General features: G+C 34.5%; 1 pseudogene; it reads right to left on the bottom strand.

Annotated features, from left to right (window-relative positions):
• Window positions 1–4,667: 4,667 nt before the first annotated feature.
• Window positions 4,668–5,564, bottom strand: LOC107019540 (annotated as a pseudogene).
• Window positions 5,565–6,305: the final 741 nt, after the last annotated feature.

Below are 6,305 nucleotides of genomic sequence, written 5' to 3'. Positions count from 1 at the left end.
CTTTATAGTCATGAATTAATTGCATCTGAATAAGTAGGATTCCCTTTGGACTTTCCGTAGTGAACATATGTCGGATATAATCGGTCAATCGATATATGTGATATCTTTGAACCGTCAAACTTTCGTGTATACCTAGATAACCATATGTCGCACAATTAACCTTTTACTGTTTATGGTTCTTACTGTTGTGTTCATTTCAGCCATGAACACCTCCTGGTTTCATGAGTGTATAGAGAATAGGATTTTGACATAAAATTCTCTTTGACGCGGCTTCCACTTCACACTCACATAGGTGATTTCTAGCCGTGTCATCTCGTATATACACTATTTTGTCAAATCTACCAAACTTCGCAAATCATTTAAAAAATTAAGCTTTATTACCTCATTAACAAGCCTTAAAGTCTTAACCTTGTTCCTGAACATTGTCTTCATCATGAAAATGGATAAAGTTAATTGACGAGGTCGAACCGTCAGCCACAACTTTGTTTTTCTCCATGAATCTAGCTCTTGGGATCTCCACTCTGCTAGATAGAGTTACCATCATGCTGACTTGTCCTAAGACGTAAACTCATTCCCTTAGATGATCTTTTAACTGCCTCTCTCACTAGGACTTTTGTTAGTAGATCTGACACTTAATGTCTTGATTTTACATAGTCAATTGTGATAATTCCACTAGAGAGCAGTTGTCTTACGGTGTCATGTCTCAATCGTATATGACGAGATCTCCCACTGTACATAACGCTCCCTACCCTGCCTATTGCTGCTTGACTATCGCAATGTATGCAAATAGGTCCAATAGGTTTGGGCCAGAATGGAATATCCTCTAGGAAATTTCGGAGCCATTCAGCTTCTTCACCAGCCTTATACAAAGCAATGAATTCAGATTCCATTGTTGAGCGAGCAATACATGTCTGTTTGGAAGATTTCCAAGAGGCTGCTCCTCCACCAAGTATGGATACATAACGTCTCCTGGATTTTACATCATTTGAAAAGGTGATCCAATTTGCATCACTATATCCTTCAATCACAGCAGGATATTGATTATAATTCAAAACATAATGTTGTGTATATTTTAGATAACCTAACACACGTTTCACTGCCAACCAGTGAGTTTGATTCGGATTACTAGCGAACCGACTCAGTTTACTAATAGCACATGCTATATCTAGTTGCGTACAATTCATAATATACATCATCAAACTTCCCAACACTCTGGCATATTCCAGTTGAGATTCCTTCATTCTTTTTAAATGTACAACTTAAATCAAATGGACTTTTGACAACATTGAAATTCATGTACTTGAACTTATCCAATACATTTTCAATATAACGAGATTGAGATAATGCTAGTCCCTAAGGAGTTTTGATAATCCTGACCTCTAAGATAATATCAGCAACTCCTAAGTCCTTCATATCGAACTTGCTGGACATCATGCGCTTAGTATCATTTATATCGTCAATGTCTTTACTCATTATTAACATGTCATCGACATACAAAAAAACAATGACTTCATGATTCATAACATTTTTAATGTAAGCACATTTATCACATTCCTTAATCTTGAATCCATTTGCCAACATTATTTGGTCAAATTTAGCATGTCATTGTTTGGGTTTTTGCTTGAGTCCATAAAGTGATTTCAGAAGTCTACGCACTTTCTTTTCTTGAGCAGGAACTATAAACCCTTCAAGTTGTTCATTGTAAATTTCTTCCTCCAACTCTCCATTTAAGAAAGTTGTCTTTACACCCATTTGGTTTTTTTAAGATCATGCATTGCTGCTATTGCTATTAACATCCTAATTGATGTTATCATTGTTACTTGAGAGTATGTGTCAAAGTATTCCAGACCTTCCTTTGTCTGTACCCTTTGACTACGAGTCTAGCCTTATATTTGTCAATAGTCCCATCACATTTCATTTTCTTTTTAAAGATCCACTTTGATCCTAAAGGTTTATTTCCTTGAGGAAGATCAGCCAATTTCCAAGTGTGATTACTTAAAATTGATTTGATCTCACGAATAACTGTTTTTTTCCAATAAGTTGACTCAAACGAAGACATAACTGCTTTAAGTGTTTGAGGCTCATTTTCAAGCAGTAATGCTACAAAATCTGGTCCGAAATAGCAGATTTTTGATGGCGAGTACTACGCCTAGGTTCCTCACTAGTTAGAATATTTTCCATTGTTTCTTCTCGTGGTCGTTTAGGTCTTTCATTTGTTGACTCACTTTCTATTTTATACAGATAAATGTTTTCGAAAAATTCTGCATTATTTGATTTAATTATTGTATTAATATGGATCTCATGATTATAAGATTTGTGAACTAAAAGCCGACAGGCTTTACTGTTCACAGCATACCCAATAAAGACACAATCTAGTGTTTTGGGTCTAATTTTTACCCTCTTCGGTAATGGAACCTCTACCTTGGCTAAACACCCCCACACTTTGAAATATTTTAAGTTGGGTTTCATTCCTTTCCACAAATCATATGGGAATGATTGTGTTTTTCGACGGGGTACGCTATTGAGTATTTTATTATCTGTAAGTCTGGCTTCCCCCAAAAGGTTTCGTGGTGAACCAGAATTGATCATTAAGGCATTCATCATTTCCATTAATGTTCTGTTCTTCCGTTGTTCTAAACCATTTGACTGTGGTGTATAAGGTGCAGTAGTTTGATGAATAATACCATATTCAAAATATATCTCTTCAAAAGGATATTCATATTCTCCACCCCTATCACTCCGAGTCATTTTTATCTTTAGATTCAATCGGTTCTCCACTTCATTTTTGTATTGCTTAAATGCATCAATTGTTTCATCCTTACTATTAAGCAAATATACATAACAAAATTGAGTGCAGTTATCAATAAAAGTTATAAAATACTTTTTCCCACCACAACAGGGTGTTGACTTCATATCGCATATATCTGTGCGAATTAAGTCTAAAGTATTAGAATTTCTTTCAACAGACTTATCAGGATGTTTAACAAATTTACTTTCCACACAAATTTCGCATTTCAATTTATCACATTTAAAATCAGGCAATAGTTCTATATTAACAAATTTTCGCAAGGCTTTGTAATTTACATGTCCCAAACGGGCATGCCATAAATTATTTAACTCGAATAAGTAAACACATGCATAATTTTTATTAGTACTGTCAACAACCATTACATTCAGTTTGAAAAGACCCTTATTGAGGAAGACCTTTCCTATGAATATTTCATTCTTACTTGTTACAACTTTATTTCTAACTAGGACACACTTAAACCAATTCTTAACGAGTAGTGCAGCATAAACTAAATTCTTTCTATTAGTAGGGACATGCAGAACATTGTTCAAAGTCAACACCTTGTTGGATGTAATTTTCAACATTTCTTTCCCAGTTCTTGCAATCCTTGTTTTTACTGTGTTTCCCATGAAAAAATCTTCATCGTACTCAGCAGGATTGTACGTTGTAAATGCTTCTTTTGCAGACCAAATATGTCTATTGGCACCTGAGTCGAGAAACCACTCCTTGTGATTTCAGACTAAGTTACACTCCGAGGTCATTGCACACAAGCCATCTGCATCTTCCATCTTCTCCATGATGTTTGCTTGACTTTTTCCTTTGCCTTTAAACTCTCATATTTTTCTTTCCACCACCGATGAGAGACAAATGCCTTTTAATTAAATCATAACAGGACTTTTCAAGTTCCCAACTGTTCAAGTTCTCAACTTTTCAAATTCCTCTCTTTTCCTCTATTTCCCATCTTCTGGCTACATACCTAACAAAAACTACTTCCAAAATGTGTTTGGAGATATTATCAGGTTCGTTGTTAGTGCGATCTTTGTTGATTCTAGATCCAAAAACTCGACATTCGTAGACATCAAATTTGTGTGGAACTCTACTAGATGAGTCAAATTTCAATTAGGCCTTCTTGAAAACTACTCCTAGCTTACACTATATAAAGTGTAATATATCCCTTAGAGAGGGATCTTGAAAATTTCATAAATTCATGAAATATTTACAAAGATATCAAGATGTGGGTGGACTCTTCCTTATAACCAAATTCATGAAAAAAAAGATCCATAGAAACCTATTTACATGGATATCAAATAAAATTCATTTAAGGTGCAAATTATACTTTAGAAGAATCAAGAGAGGGATTAAATTGTACAAAAATTATTAATTAATAAAATATTCTTGTTTCATCATATTTATTTTGTGGTCGGAGTTTATTTTCCATAAATAAGATTTAGTACAATCAAATTTTGTCTCCTTGAACCTAACAAATATTTACAATTCCTTTTGGGGTTTGATTAGTTAGATCGTAGTTGATTAATTGTTAAAATTCGTTAGAAATTGAAGAAAAAAAATGAATATTCGTAGATCAAATCATTCATTCCGTAGTCTGATAGATCTTTTGAAGAAATTAATTAATCAGACGAGACTAAAGATAGATCAAGTGCCTTTGGGGTCATCTCTTACCTTCTATGTAGTATTTATCTCCCCAAAGCTTGGATATGCACACAGAAGAGGAGGCCTTATGTTTAAAAATGTATTAAGTATCTTTTTCAAAGCTAGAATCAACAAAGATCGCACCAATAAAGTACTTAACAACATCCCCAACCACATTTGGGAAAGTAGTTTCACTCTCCCATCCAAACGTAGACACAATATCCAATTTCTAAAAAATCTCAACTGTATAACATATCTGCCTTTACAGATCTGGCGAGGCATGAAGAATGTGCTCATGCAGTCTAGCTTTAACTGCAGATTGAGTACATCATTCATTATATACAAAAACAGACCACAAATAAGTAATTACTCTTGTAATCAGCCTCGAATATTTTAAATATAGATATGTTGTAATAACATAATCTAGCATTACATCTCCAATAAATTTCAAGTGCTAATAGCATCGTGGAATCTCATGTAGTATGTATGATCCGTGAGTTAGCGTTTGAACAAGCAGCGAAGGGTCGTGAAACTTGAAGTGTAGAAGTGATTTCTAAGTACCGTACATCGACTAGCTTCTTAGCATTCATGATGAAGTGCCTTATGATAGGTGCATCAATAATATAAATGTCCATCCCGATCCATTTCATAAATGATAAAGCTGCTATGTTGCCCGTCGGAGCTGAGGTAGGCACCTGCTAGTGCCTCAACCACATCAACTACTCTCTTGTTTCTAATCTCCTATACTTTACCCTACAACACATTTCTACTGAAGGCATCAAGAAATTTTTGTCAAGTTGTAAACTTGTGGATTATCACTAGGAATTGTCCACACTTTAAGATAGAATGATTCAGTACGGATAAATCTCAGAATTTTATGAGCACATCTAAGTTTGAACTATTCAACATTTGAAATGATTTTATTTTTCTTAATGTTGAGAATACCCACATGATAATTTTCATAAGTCTTACACGATTGTATACTAATAGCATATATGAGAAAAGAGTCCCCAAGCTTTTCAAGTGATTCCAAATAAAAATTCTGGAGACATTTCTTTGTTGTCATTACATCCAAAATCTCAGCGGTTGGGATACAAAAATTTACTTGGTGGTAATTCAAAATCATTCTTTTAAAGTTTATTCGGCATGGATGCTTTCCCTATAAGGTCTACAGGTTCTAGCACGGTTGATAGTTATCGTTGACGTCAAGAATCTTATGAATTCTAGGTATACACATATGGTAGTGAATCCTCAAACTCCGCCGAACAGATTCACTGCTATATGTATATACCTTAGAAATCATAAGATTCTCGAGTTCAAGAATATTTTGCCAATAACTATCTGTCGTGCAAAAACCTTTAGACTTTATTGGGGAAGCATTCATACTTAATAAACTTGAAAAGAATACTTTCGGATCATTGCAAACTAAAACGTTGTATCCCAACTGGTAAGATTTTGGAAGGAATGACAACAAAGAAATGCCTCTAGAAGTTTCATTCGGAATCACTTGGGAAACTTGGAGACTCTTTTCTCAAATGTGATGTTAGCATGAGGGTTTACTCAGAATTAAGAAAATAAAATCATTTCCAAGGTTACACTTTGCAACTTTGGATACGCTCGTAAAATATGAAATTTATGCATAATGAACCATTTGATCTTCTAATGTGCATCATTCCTGATGATAATTCTCAAGTTCTTCGACAAAGAGTTCCCTTTGCCTTCAATAAAAAGGTATAGTAGGCTAAGGCATACGATTAGAAATAGTAAGAAGTAGTTAATGTGGTGGAGGAAGTAATAGGTGCCTACTTCAGCTCGAGTGAAGAAGTTGCGACTTTACCATTTATGAATTTGATTGGGTTGATTCAGA

Source organism: Solanum pennellii, chromosome 1, assembly GCF_001406875.1.
Source record: "Solanum pennellii chromosome 1, SPENNV200".
In the NCBI taxonomy this organism is placed as follows: Eukaryota; Viridiplantae; Streptophyta; class Magnoliopsida; order Solanales; family Solanaceae; genus Solanum; species Solanum pennellii.
The sequence above is the reverse complement of the archived record's forward strand: the minus strand, read 5'-3'. Positions and strand labels throughout refer to the sequence as shown.